The 13,693-nt window shown below is 32.7% G+C and overlaps 1 protein-coding gene across 1 annotated transcript in view; it reads left to right on the forward strand.

Annotated features, from left to right (window-relative positions):
- LOC133191008 (protein bicaudal C homolog 1-like) overlaps nucleotides 1–13,693 on the forward strand; it is a 524,664-nt gene that overhangs the window by 107,032 nt on the left and 403,939 nt on the right. The gene's annotated exons all lie outside the window — the stretch shown is intronic.

Genomic DNA, 13,693 nt, shown 5'->3' on the forward strand with positions numbered 1-13,693 from the left:
TAAGAATTAGTGAAAAATTATTGGTGTCTTTTAAAAATCCTCTCAGGAATCACAAAACATGACCCCAGGAGTAGGGTGGGGCCTGAATGGGCAATCACAGTTTTAGAGAAATAAAAGGAAAATTCTTCTCAAGAACAACAAATCCATAATAAGTCTTTTAAAACAGAAGCATTCTCAGGTAGTGTTGACTCAAATACAGTGCGGTCTCGTTATTACAATGTTCATTTTTGTCACGGGAAAATATTGTAATACCAAGGGCAACGTAAAAAAGGTTTCCCAATAAAATCCATTAAAACATCATTTTGAAAGCTTGTTATTTTTGTGGGAGGTGTATTTTTGCCCTTTTGTTCCCTTCTTCTGTTCCAATTCTTAATTAAAATGCTTTACACATATATAATTTATTAAAAACTTATCTTGAATAGATATCTTCATGATGATATTTCTTCTATATCCTTCATTTTAAAAGAAATATGCATATTTTTAATAAAAAATTCGGCGATCTTCATTTATCTACCGCCATTTCCTTTTACTTTTGTTTCTGACTCTTTAGATAATGTTTTCATAAAAATTTCAATAAGCCGTATTCATATTCAGTTCATAGTCGTTACTACATAAACAACAACATTTTTTAGGTCACCTGAATCACTCAGGTGACCTATTGCTATCCGTTCTTATCTGTTGTTGTGCGTTGTGCAATGTGCATTGACATTTAAACATTTTTATCTTCTTCTCTGAAACAGCTTAACCAATTTCAACCAAATTTGGCATATAGCATTTATGGGTGAAGGGGAACAAAAATTGTGAATTTCATGGTCCCTGCCCCCCTGGGGCCTGAGTGGTGGGGCTAAAACCACCAAAATTAATGCAATCTTTAAAAATCTTCTTCTTCACTCCTGGACATCAAGCAGTCAAACTGTTGGCATGATTGTAATAAGCATTGAGCCCTCTACCAAAATTGTGAAATTCATGGCCCCAGGGTCAGGGGTTCTGGTGCTAGGGCGGGCAAGTGTTTAGTTGAGCAAGAGTGCTTCTTCCTTCCAGAATTGTGAGTTCATGGCTCCTGGGTCAGATGTTCTGGTGTAAGGGTGGGGCTTTATTTATTTAATAATATAGTGAAAATGCATTTCTTTGAAAATCTTCTATGCTTCTGGGCATATTCAAGGCAAACAGAGTAAAAGTTTTAATATGCAAGGGTATTTTCACTAGAATTTTGAACACCTGGACCATTTAGTCAAGTGTTCTCATCCTGGCCAGGGCTCTATTAACTTGTATTCTGCTGAGCAAAGTTATTCCCCTTTGCCATTCACCTTCGATTATAATCACTGTAAATAATGCATTTGAAAGGTTAATAGAATACAAGAATTATGCAAGAATATTTATTGTATAATACAAAAAGTACTTTCATAGTTTTAATGATCATGAAGACTTGTACATAATAGATGAATAAAAATGAGACAAAAATAATTAATCTTTTTAAATGTTCTTCAAAGGCCAAGAGAGGCCAATGTGAGAAGTATTAATATGGGGTTAAAAAATAGACATTTTGTTAATAGTCTGCATTGTAATAGTGATAAATGGGGGACAGATAGATACTAGACCAATATTTTGTTGATGCTAATCACACTATTTTTCTTGCTTTTGGGCACAAAGCTTCATTTATCAGTTTATGGATCCTTTAAATTGTTGTATTATACTCAGGTGACCGTTAAGGCCATTGGGCCTCTTGTTTATTTTAATTAATGTGAGAAATTTGACAACACACAAGCAGTATGTCAAAATAAATTTGATTTTTTAAATTACTGAACAGAGTTCAATGAGCAGTTCAGCAATTATTGATTTGAATTTCTGCTGACACCTGCGGGGTACTCTATGTGTACTTAAAAAAGCGGGCTTCATATTTTAGCGGCTTTGGCACAGACAACGATGCGCTAATGCATGAATACAGCTAAAAAAATCATTTATATATGCAAAGCACTGAAAGGACATGTATAGCGCTAATTCATGATTACGCCAACAACACCATACCATGTGAATGTGCTAAATTTTGAATATGCCAACATTTTGTACACGTACAGTAGTCCAAGCCACAATCCAAGCTGTTAAAACTTAAGTGAAGGTCAAATTTGGCCCAAATTATGTTTGATACCCAAACTGTCCATTACCGCAGTTTAACTGCAAATGAAACTAGTATTAATTGTAACAGGGACCGTTACAGATGTTCCCCAAACGCTCCCTAACTTCCTTTTGGTGTCTTATTCCCTGTAAGCTTCATTAAATAAGGCAATAAAGTATATTGGCGCGCACGTGCATGCATGTCCATGGCCCTATTACTGCTCCTGGGTATTAAATAAAGTAACTAAGTACATAGTTATGATGAGCAAGAGTGCCTCTTCCAAAATTTTGAATTTCATGGCCCCAGGGTCAGGGGTTCTGGTGTTAGGGCGGGGCTCTATTGATTATATAGTGAAGATGCAATAATTCTTTGAAAATCTTCTTCTTTGCTCCTGGATATTAAATAAACTAAGTACATAGTTATGATGAGCATGGTTGCCTCCTCAGAAATTATGAATTTCATGGCCCCTGGGTCAGAGGTTCTGGTGTTAGGGAGGGGCTCTATTGATTATATAGGGGAAAGGCATGATTTCTTTCAAAATCATCTTCTCTGCTCCTGGGTATTTTTCAAACAAAGGAAGTGCATGGTTATGATAAGGAAGAATGCCTCTTCAAAATTGTAAAACCCATGGCCCCTGGGTCAGAGGTTCTGGTGAGGGGGGGGGGAGGGGGAGAGCTCTATTGATTATATAGTAATAATGCATAATTTCTTTCAAAATATTTTTTCTGCTACTGGTTATAAAGTAAAGAAACAAGTGTATAGTTATGATGAGAAAGGGTGCTTCTTCCAGAATTGTGAGTTCGTGGCCAGTGGGTCAGATGTTCTGGTGTAAGGATGGGGCTTTATTTATTTAATAATATGGTGAAAATGCATTTCTTTGAAAATCTTCTATGCTTCTGGGGATGTTCAAGGCAAACAGAGTAAAAGTTTTAATATGCAAGGGTATTTTTACAAGAATTTTGAACACCTGGACCATTTAGTCAAGTGTTCTGGTCCTGTTGACGGCTCCATTAACTTGTATTCTGCTGAGCAAAGTTATTCCCCTTTGCCATTTACCTTTGATAATTAATCAATGTAAATAATGTATTTGAAAGGTTAATAGATTACAAGAATTATGCAAGAATATTTATTGTATAATACAAAAAGTACTTTCATAGTTTTAATGACTTGTAAATAATAGATGAATAAAAATGAGACAAAAATAACTTATCAATTTAAATGTTCTTCAAAGGCCAAGAGAGGCCATTGTGAGAAGTAATAATATGGGGTTAAATAATAGACATTTTGTTAATAGTCTGCATGGTAATAGTGATAAATGGGGGGGGGGGGATAGATACTAGACCAATTATTTTGTTGATTCTAATCATACTAATTTTCTTGCTTCTTGGCAACAAAGCTTCATGTATCAGTTTATGGATCCTCTAAATTGTTGTATTGTACTCAGGTGACTGTTAAGGCCCTTGGGCCTCTTGTTTAAGAAATGGTTTTGTGCTTTGAATTTACAACGTAATAAGCATTCTATCTTATAAAACCGTCACCCTAATAACGAGACCACACTGTATGTTCAAATCATGACTCCCAAGATTAGAGATGTGCCACAACAGGGACTTAAAGATATACAATGGTATATGTAGGAAAAATTAAAAAAGAAAAATCTTGTTCTTATTAATATAAGAACAGCAAAGCCATAAAAAGTCATATTAATACAGAAGCATCCTCAGGAAGTGTAGATTCAAATTCGTTCAATCATGTCCCCAAGGGCCACAATATAAGATCAATTGTATAGGAAAAAAATCTTTAAAAATCTTTCAATCCCATGATTTTTCAAAGAAATAAGGACAATCCTCATGTCCCATGAACAGGATGGGGTACAATGGGTGATCAATTTTACATGGGAATATCTAGGAAAAAGAATCTGTTGATGAAGAGGCAAGAAGGACCATAGTTATTCAGGTGAGCATTGTGCCCCATGGGCCTCTTGTTACTTTCTGCTCATTAAAATCAATGTCAGATTCAAAAAGTGAATGAATAAATTTGCCTCTTTGGCCTGTTAATAAGGCTTCACTGTCATATGAGATAATTTTAATAATGACAAATTGTCTAAGGGGTACGTATAAAGCTCTCAAAAATTGAAACACAACAGAAACATCCAATGTAGTAGAAGATCAAGGTATAGAAGGTTTCTGATTGAATACACCACTAAGGAATTTTTGAAGTAATGGATCTGCACTTAAGCTTGTTAATAAGGCTTCACTGTCATATGAGAAAATTTTAATAATGACAAATTGTCTAAGGGGTACGTATAAAGCTCTCAAAAATTGAAACACAACAGAAACATCCAATGTAGTAGAAGATCAAGGTATAGAAGGTTTCTGATTGAATACACCACTAAGGAATTTTTGAAGTAATGGATCTGCACTTAAGCTTTTACAACATGTACTACCTGCACTAAAACTAGAAATGTTATATCTGCTAACAAGGTCATTATAATGACCATAGAATTAACCAAATGCCGACTTTAAAGGAGAATGTTGAAATCCCTGTAGCATCAACTTATCTGTCAGTAGCCAACCTTGGTTCAAATGTATCTCCCTGTAAACGAGAAGTATAAGTATTTTTATGTTCCCCAAACGAAGTTTGGGAACATATTGTTTTTACTCTGTTTCTTATTAAGTCTTCCATTCACAACGGAAGACTTATAGTGTTTGTATTGTTTCTTTTTATTAAGTCTTCCGTTCACAACGGAAGACTTATAGTGATTGTATTGTTTCTATTTATTATTAAGTCTTCCGTTCACAACGGAAGACTTATAGTGTTTGTATTGTTTCTTTTTATTATTATTATTATTATTATTATTATTATTCCTCCCAAATTTTGTGAGCGCGATTACTCAGAGATGGCTGGATAGATTTTCACAATTTTGTTCAAGATAATAGGTTAATATGTGAAGTTTATATAAAATTCCGTTTTTTGAAAAATTCACTTCCGGTCCTACGTTATGGCCGAATTTTAAATTTTAAAATGGACTTTTGTCCGGCGTTTTTCTCGGAAACGGTTTGAGGTAAAGATGCGAAATTTACAGGAGTATTAGATCATGACATTCTCTTTGTTTCGAAGTTGTTTTCGTGTGTTTCCGGTACTTCCTGTCCGAACCGGAAGTAAATTTGTGTTTCGGTAAATTTTTAACTTTTTTGTTTTTTAATATTTTTTCAAGATATTATTATGTATAACAGAAGTTATTCTACAAATACTAGATATATAATTTGTTTTGAAATCAGATTCCACATTTTGTAGATTTTTGGTACCGTCATTTTCCCTATTTACCTAGTGGGCAAAGAAAGATAACTCTGACTTGTAAGTGAGAATAGAACTTTCGAGATAAAGGTGGAAATAGTATCGATGACGTTAGAAACATATACACTCTCCATATCAACATATTTAGACGTTCCATATTCACTCTTCTAAATGTAAGAGTACATTAGTAACCGCTTCCAGTGCATGTATAGTTTAAAGTTACCAGTGTAGTGTAAGTCTGTATTGACAGTTAATTGATTTACACATGTATATATCTAAAAAAAAAAATACTATATATGCTAGGTAGCTAATTCAAGTAAATATATTATAAGCACTGAATATACATTTATAGTGATGGACAGGCATGCAGTTTTATTTATCCCGTATAGTAGTAAGTTCAGAATATTTATAAGGTAGTTACTAAGCCTTCTATAATCAGACGATTTTATTATTCTCTATTAATTGAATGCGAATTTATCCCGATTTCCGAGTATTATTTTCAATATTAAAAAATATTACATACACTCGAAAAGGAACTGAGCGATAGAAAATCGTAATACAGTACTGTTTTAAAGCCTTTGGAAATAAATTGATATCTGCCACTTAAAAGAAAGAAAATCAATTTATAGATTAGATTTGTTTATTACATGTATATTTGATAAAAAGTTTAATTATTTATGACACATGATCTATACTCTATATACCCAAGGAGTTATAAAAGATGTGAAAAGGCGATTCTTGGATTCTTGTTAAATACTCAAAGACTTAAAAAAAATATGTGAAAACGCGATTCTGTGTGAAATAATGCTACGCTATATGTTTCTTTTGAAAAAAAAAACCATGATAAAAAAATTGCACAGGTCTGTTGATATGTGGGATAAGTATACCTGAATGAGCACAATTTTATGCAATGATATATAATTATATACATGCAACTGACGTCCCTACTTTTCCTTATAATTCATAAAACATAAAACTATCTAATTCCTTTGACCCCCCCCCCCCCCCCCCCGTCTTGATTAATATTTGGAGACGTTCGTGCAGCTAGGCATTTGAATTATATATTCGTTTTAGATTTAAATCTGGAACGTGGTTATAATTACCATTTACATGTCATGTGTACAGAATTTCATATTCTATAATGGTACATTTGTCATTATGATACTGAAATGTTCAATTTACATGTCTGTGTGTGTGTGTGAGAGAAAGAGAGAGAGAGAGAGATTCCCTCTTAATCCCGATCCTCCTATCCATTTACATAGACCCAAATACATTTCTATATCAGTCACACCCATTCTTTAATTAAATGTTTTCTGATTTCACAGTCAGTCATGGTCACATCCTGTATATTTTTCTGCTTAAAAAGTATCGCACGAAGTGCACTTGTGTTGACCTGTCAATCAAACTCACTTGACGCTCTATGCAGTGCAATAAAGTAGCCTGAGTTCGAAATGATCTTGAAGTATGATCTTTAAGTAAATCTGATGCAACAAACTTGTGAAAATATAAAATAAAATAAAAAATAAAACATCTCGGTATTATGAACTTCGATTGTGGGACGTGGAGACCGGTCCTTTGAGATCGCATAAATCGAGGTCCCGTGTCGCAGAAGGCGCTGGCACAAAAAAGATTCCTCACTGCTCAATGGCGAAAAGTGCCAAAGTATAGGACAAAAATTTTAAATCTCCACCGGCGAGTAGTGGCGTCTCCATGTGTGTGAAAAATTCTCGAGAGGGACGTTAAACAACATATGATCAATCAATCAATCGATTGCTGAATAATTACTGTAACTGAATAATCTTTCTTATAGGTATGCTTTCAAATCTTGATATTATAACTTTACAAAACTCAGTGACTTTACGTTTAATGTGATACTAACTTAATTCATTATATTTTTTTTATAACACCATCACAATTATGCCAGAACGTATACACAGTGAAGTTTATGATAGTAGGGTGTTTGTTCGTCTGTTTGTTTGTCTTAGAAATGATTGCAAACATTTTTTTTAATTGCTAATTATCCTTGCTCTATGATATTCGTATATCTCTTATAGGTGCCAAACGCAGTATACGAGATTGATCATGAAAATCAAAGTACCTTAAGTACTGAAAGGACTTTTTTCCAGTTATTTTTTTCTTTCACAGTAAATATGATATGTATGTTTTTTACACAGAAAAAAGCAAATTCTTACAGATTTAGAAGAACGGAAGACTTTTTTGTTGCCATGGCAACAAGAGTCTAGTTATTATTATTATTATTCCTCCCAAAATTTGTGAGCTCGATTACTCAGAGATGGTTGGATAGATTTTCACAATTTTTCACATGATATTAGGCTGATATATGAAGTTTATATAAAATTCCATTTTTTGAAAAATTCACTTCCGGTCCGAAGTTATGGCCGAATTTCCAATTTTTAAATGGACTTTTGTCCGGATTTTTTCTCGGAAACAGTTTGAGGTAAAGATGTGAAATTTACAGGAGTATTAGATCATGACATTCTCTTTGTTTCGAAGTTGTTTTCGTGTGTTTCCAGTACTTCCTGTCCGAACCGGAAGTGAACTTGTGTTTGGTCAATTTTCAACTTTTTTGTTTTTTGTTTTTTAATATTTTTTTCAATATGTTATTATGTATAACAGAGGTTATTCTACAAATACTAAATATATAATTTGTTTTAAAATTGGATTTGCGCATTTTCTAGATTTTAGGTACCGTCATTTTCCTCCATTTACCTAGTGTGTATACAATGGGCAAAGAAAGATAACTCTGACTTGTAAGTGAGAATAGAACTTTCGAGATAAAGGCGGAAATAGTATCGATGACGTCAGAGACATATACACTCTCCATATCAAAAATATTTAGACGTTCCATATGCACTCTTCTAAATGTAAGAGTATGTTGGTTACCGCTTCCAGTGCATGTATAGGTTAAAGTTGCCAGTGTAGTGTAAGTCTGTATTGACAGTTAATTGATTTACACATGAATATATCTAAAAAAAATTAATATATATGCTAGGTACCTAATTCAAGTAAATATATTATAAGCACTGAATATACATTTATAGTGATGGACAGGCATGCAATTTTATCTATCTCGTGTAGTAAGTTCAGAATACGATAGTAATAAGCCTTCTATAATGCAGACGATTTATTATTCTCTATGATTTGAATGCGAAATCATCCCGATTTCCGAGTTTTATTTTCGATATTAAAAAATATTACAGGAGTATTAGATCATGACATTCTCTTTGTTTCGAAGTTGTTTTCGTGTGTTTCCGGTACTTCCTGTCCGAACCGGAAGTGAACTTGTGTTAGGTCAATTTTTAACTTTTTTGTTTTTTTATATTTTTTCAAGATATTATTATGTATAACAGAGGTTATTCTATAAATACTAAATATATAATTTGTTTTGAAATCAGATTCCACATTTTGTAGATTTTCGGTACCGTCATTTTTCCCATTTACCTAGTGTGCATACAGTGGGCAAAGAAAGATAACTCTGACTTGTAAGTGAGAATAGAACTTTTGAGATAAAGGCGGAAATAGTATCAATGACGTCAGAGACATATACACTCTCCATATATAGATAGAATAAATATTTAGACATTCCATATTCACTCCTCTAAATGTAAGAGTACATTGGTTACCGCTTCCAGTGCATGTATAGTTTAAAGTTGCCAGTGTAGTGTAAGTCTGTATTGACAGTTAATTGATTTACACATGAATATATCTTAAAAAAAATTACTATATATGTTATGTATATAATTCAAGTAAATATATTATATGCACTGAATATACATTTATAGTGATGGACAGGCATGCAATTTTATCTATCTCGTATAGTAAGTTCAGAATAAGATAGTTACTAAGCCTTCTATAATGCAGACGATTTATTATTCTCTATGATTTGAATGCAAAATTATCCCGATTTCCGAGTTTTATTTTCGATAGTAAAAAATATTACGTACACTCAAAAAGGAACTGAGCGATAGAAATTTGTAATACAGACTGTATTAGCGCTTTTGGAAATAAATTGATATCTGTCACTTAAAAGAAAGAAAATCAATATATAGATTAGATTTGGTTATTACATGTATTTTTGATATAAAGTTAAATTATTTATGTCACATGATCTATATTCTATATACCCAATGAGTTATAAAAGATGTGAAAAGGCGATTCTTGGATTCTTGTGAAATACTCCAGAGTTAAAAAAAAATATATGTGAAAATGCGATTCTGTGTGAATAATGCTACTCTGTATGTTTCTTTTGAGAAAAAAAAACATGATAAAAAAATTGCACAGGTCCTGTTGATATGTGGGATAGGTATATACATTTACCTGAATGAACACAATTTTATGTAATGATATATAATTATGTACATGCAACTGACGTCCATACTTTTCCTTATAATCCATAAAACTATCTAATTCCTTTGAAGCCCCCCCTCCCCCCCCCCCCCCCCCATCTTGATTAATATTTGGAGACATTCGTGCAGCTAGGCATTTGAATTATATATTCGTTTTAGTTTTAAATCTGGAACGTGGTTATAATTACCATTTACTCATATACCATCATGAATTGCATGAATTCTGTGCTATTTTCTTTTTTTAATTAGAACAAATCTTTAAAATCCTTGCATTTTGAAAGACCCATGTCTTTACTACGAGCATATATACAGGGCTTGACATTAACGCTTGTCCGTTTGTCCGGAACCAGTGAAAAAAAATACGGACAGGTGAATATTGCTGGGCACTTGTCCGATTGGAGAAGTGCATTTTTATGTAAAGAAGACTCTAAATATTTAAAAAAATGACTGTTAAAAGTTTACCGGTACTTTAAGGAGGTTCGATCCTGAGCTTTTGAGCAGATTTTGGTCTGGGTCTTAATTTCTAAAATTATGCATCATTTTTAAGTTCTAACATTAAATCTGGATTCTACAATGCAAATTAAACTATATCCAATGAAAAAACCACGATTAAATTCCATCCTAATAGGATTAAGCCAGGAACTATATTTTGTGGCGGAAGGTTTTTTTTAGAAGAAAATAATCAATTTTTCCCTTTCGAAATATATACAGTACTGTTAAGTTTAGATACCTATTTTTCCATGCTGGTTGCACACAGAGCTGTTTTTTGCAGTGAAATGTTTTATGCTGGTTCTGAAATATCTATTAAATTATTTCTTATGAATTCTTTCATTATATTGTGACAAATATAGTAATTATATTCTGAAAGTCCAGGAAAAAACTGAGCCAATTTTAACATAAAATTAACACTTTTTTAGTAATATCTAAAAATTTACATCATAGACCCCCACTTTCATTTTCTTTTCTGAATATATAAGGTAATTTTGACCAATCTGCCTAAATTCAGCAAAAGTTTAAGACTTTAGGATAATTTTCTTGCTTGTTAAATTTTTAATGCCAGAAAAATCACATTTTGTGAGTGCAGAAAGGTCAAATAATTCATTATGAGCAGCAATTTGAAACTTTTTCTTAGTCACAATTTTAATGTGTCTTTTTTTAAATAGACTAATAATTTATTTTGTCCCATGATTTATTTGGATAAAAGCATTGGAGGGAAAACGTCGAAGATATGATTTTTGATTAAGACACAAATTTCAGTGCAAAAAGGTCATATTAAATGTACTGTAGCGCCAAAAGAAGCGTATTGACCCCCATTTTTTGTTTTGATTTTTAATTAAGCTATGTTTGTAGAAACTAAAAATATATTTGACAAAATAAGTTTAAGACTTTAAATATCAGGATCCAACCTCGTTAAGACGGAAACAGTACATAAAAACCGAACCTCGATCCCGATATAGATCGCTATGTAATTGAGTACACTCGATTGGAATTGAAGTTCACTAATTGCATACTACTGCAAAGGCAGAACTGACGAAGTTCAGATTCTGTTTTATGTTGACAGCATTTATGTTGTCAGGACAGAAAGGCTAGATAAAATTTTGTTTTATGTGTTTGTTGTATTTGTAAATAACATCATGCACATGTAATGTACTTTATTTTTAGTTTTTCATTTAACAGTATTAGATCTTTATTGAAAATTTTTCGGATCTTTATTGAAAATTTTTCGGACAAGTGAAGTTAAAGTTCGGACAAGTAAATGTCTTGGTCACTTGTCTGAATGGACAAGTAGGAAAAAAAGTTAATGTCGAGCCCTGATATAAATAATTTGACATGCAAAGAATATCACATATAAGGATGGTTATTCGGACGAAAGACCTCTCATTGCTCGCAACAAGTATCTAGTTATGTCTTCCATTTTCAACGGAAGACCTATAGTGATTCTACTGTTTCTTATTATTAAGGTCTTTCGTTTCAGACTGAAGACCTTATAGTGATTCTACTGTTTCTTCTTTTTATTATTATTTTTTTTTCTTTTCGGGGCAATTTCTCAGGGATGGCTGAATGGATTTTCTTGAAATTTTCAGGGATGATAGAGAATGAAAATACCCCCAGGCGTTTTTTTCATTTTTTCAAAATTCACTTCCGGTCGTCAGATATGTCCGATTTCCATTTGTTTCAAAAATATTTTGTCCCAGTCATATCTCAGAGACGGTAAGAGATTAAGACACCAAACTTGTATGGTTAATAGATCTTGAGAAGTAGGCAAAACCATTTGGGTTAAGAGCGTCAGCCGTCACTTTCGGTTGTCACAGGAAGTGATAATAGAAATCAAAAATTTCAACTTTTCTTTTTTGAATCTTTTTTAACTTCACATTATTGCATTTCATTTGTAGTTTCGAAATATGTTGGTCCCACTGGAAACAAAAACGACAACTTCTGGCTATAAGCGAAAAACTGCATAATTTGAGTATTTTACTTTCCCATAAATATTTTTATAGATAACGTATTTGAACTGATTTTTGAATATGTTATCAAGACTGCAAATGTCTAGAGTAATGTCAAATATCTTTGTAAAATTCACTTCCGGTCGCATGTTTAAATGTCCCCAAATTGAAAACTTGTCCGAGTGAGATCTCAGAAACTGCAAGAGATTTAGACACCAAACTTATAGGAGTTTTAGACCTTGAGGAGAAGACAAAACCATTTGGGTTAAGAGCGTCAGCCGTCACTTCTGGTCGTAACAGGAAGTGATCAAAGAAATCAAAAATTTCAACTTTTCTCTTTTGGAATAAGACTTACATCATATAATTGTATCTTTTTCACAGTTACGATATGAGTTGGTCCCACCGGAAACAAAAAACAACAACTTCCAGTTATAATAGAAAAACTACATAATAGGGGTTTTTAATTTTCCCATACATATCGCTTATAGATGGAGTTCTGTAAATGATTTTTATATATGTTATTAAGACTGCAGATGTCTAGAGTGACATGAAATATCTTAGTAAAATTCACTTCCGATCGCGTGTTTTCCTGTCCTCAAAATGAAAAGTTATTTCAGTGAGATTTTGTAAACAACATGAGAGTAAGACACCAAACTTATAGGAGTAAAAAACATTGGTGAGAAGGCAAAACACATGGGGTTAAAAGCATCAGCCGTCACTTCCTGTCGTCACAGGAAGTGATCGAAGAAATCAAAAATTTCAACTTTTCTTTTTAAAATAAAAACTTGCATCACTTTATTGCTTCTCTTTCGCTGTTTTGAAATATGTTAGATTCCACCGGAAACAAAAACTTTAAACTTCCGGTTTCAAGAGATAAACTACGTTATTTCGTGATTTAACTTTCTCATAAGTATTACTTATAGATAAGTATTTGAAATGTTTTTTACATATGCTGTAGATACTGCAAAAATCAAGAGAAAATTCAGAGATTTTTATTCAGTTCACTTCCAGTCGTGTGTTTTTCCTGTAATCAAAATTATAATTTTTTCTCACAATTGTTCGGCAACAGTAAGTAGTATAACGGAAGACCTTTTCATTACTAGTAATGAGATTCTAGTTATTATTATTATTATTATTATTTTTATTATTTTTTTGACTTTCTAATTTTTTGCACGCGATTTCTCGGAGACTATTTCATAGATTTACATGAAATTTGCAGGAAAGATGTGCCGTAACATGAACTTGATCTATCTGAGAGAAAATTTGGAAATTCACTTCCGATGCCAAGTTACGAACCATTTTCTGAATTTAAAATGACATTTTGTCTGCGGATAATCTCAGGAATGGTAGAAGATATCAATGTGAAACTTTCAGGGATTATAGATCGTGATAAATACAGTGGCTTCCATTTTATCGGATAGCGGTTTAAGGAATATTTCGGCTATTTCAATATAATATCAGAGCACAAAACCATT

The sequence above is a fragment of the Saccostrea echinata genome, unplaced genomic scaffold (genome assembly GCF_033153115.1).
Source record: "Saccostrea echinata isolate AGI-Se365-2 ecotype Australia unplaced genomic scaffold, CSIRO_AGI_Sech_v1 ptg000022l, whole genome shotgun sequence".
Taxonomy (NCBI): domain Eukaryota; kingdom Metazoa; phylum Mollusca; class Bivalvia; order Ostreida; family Ostreidae; genus Saccostrea; species Saccostrea echinata.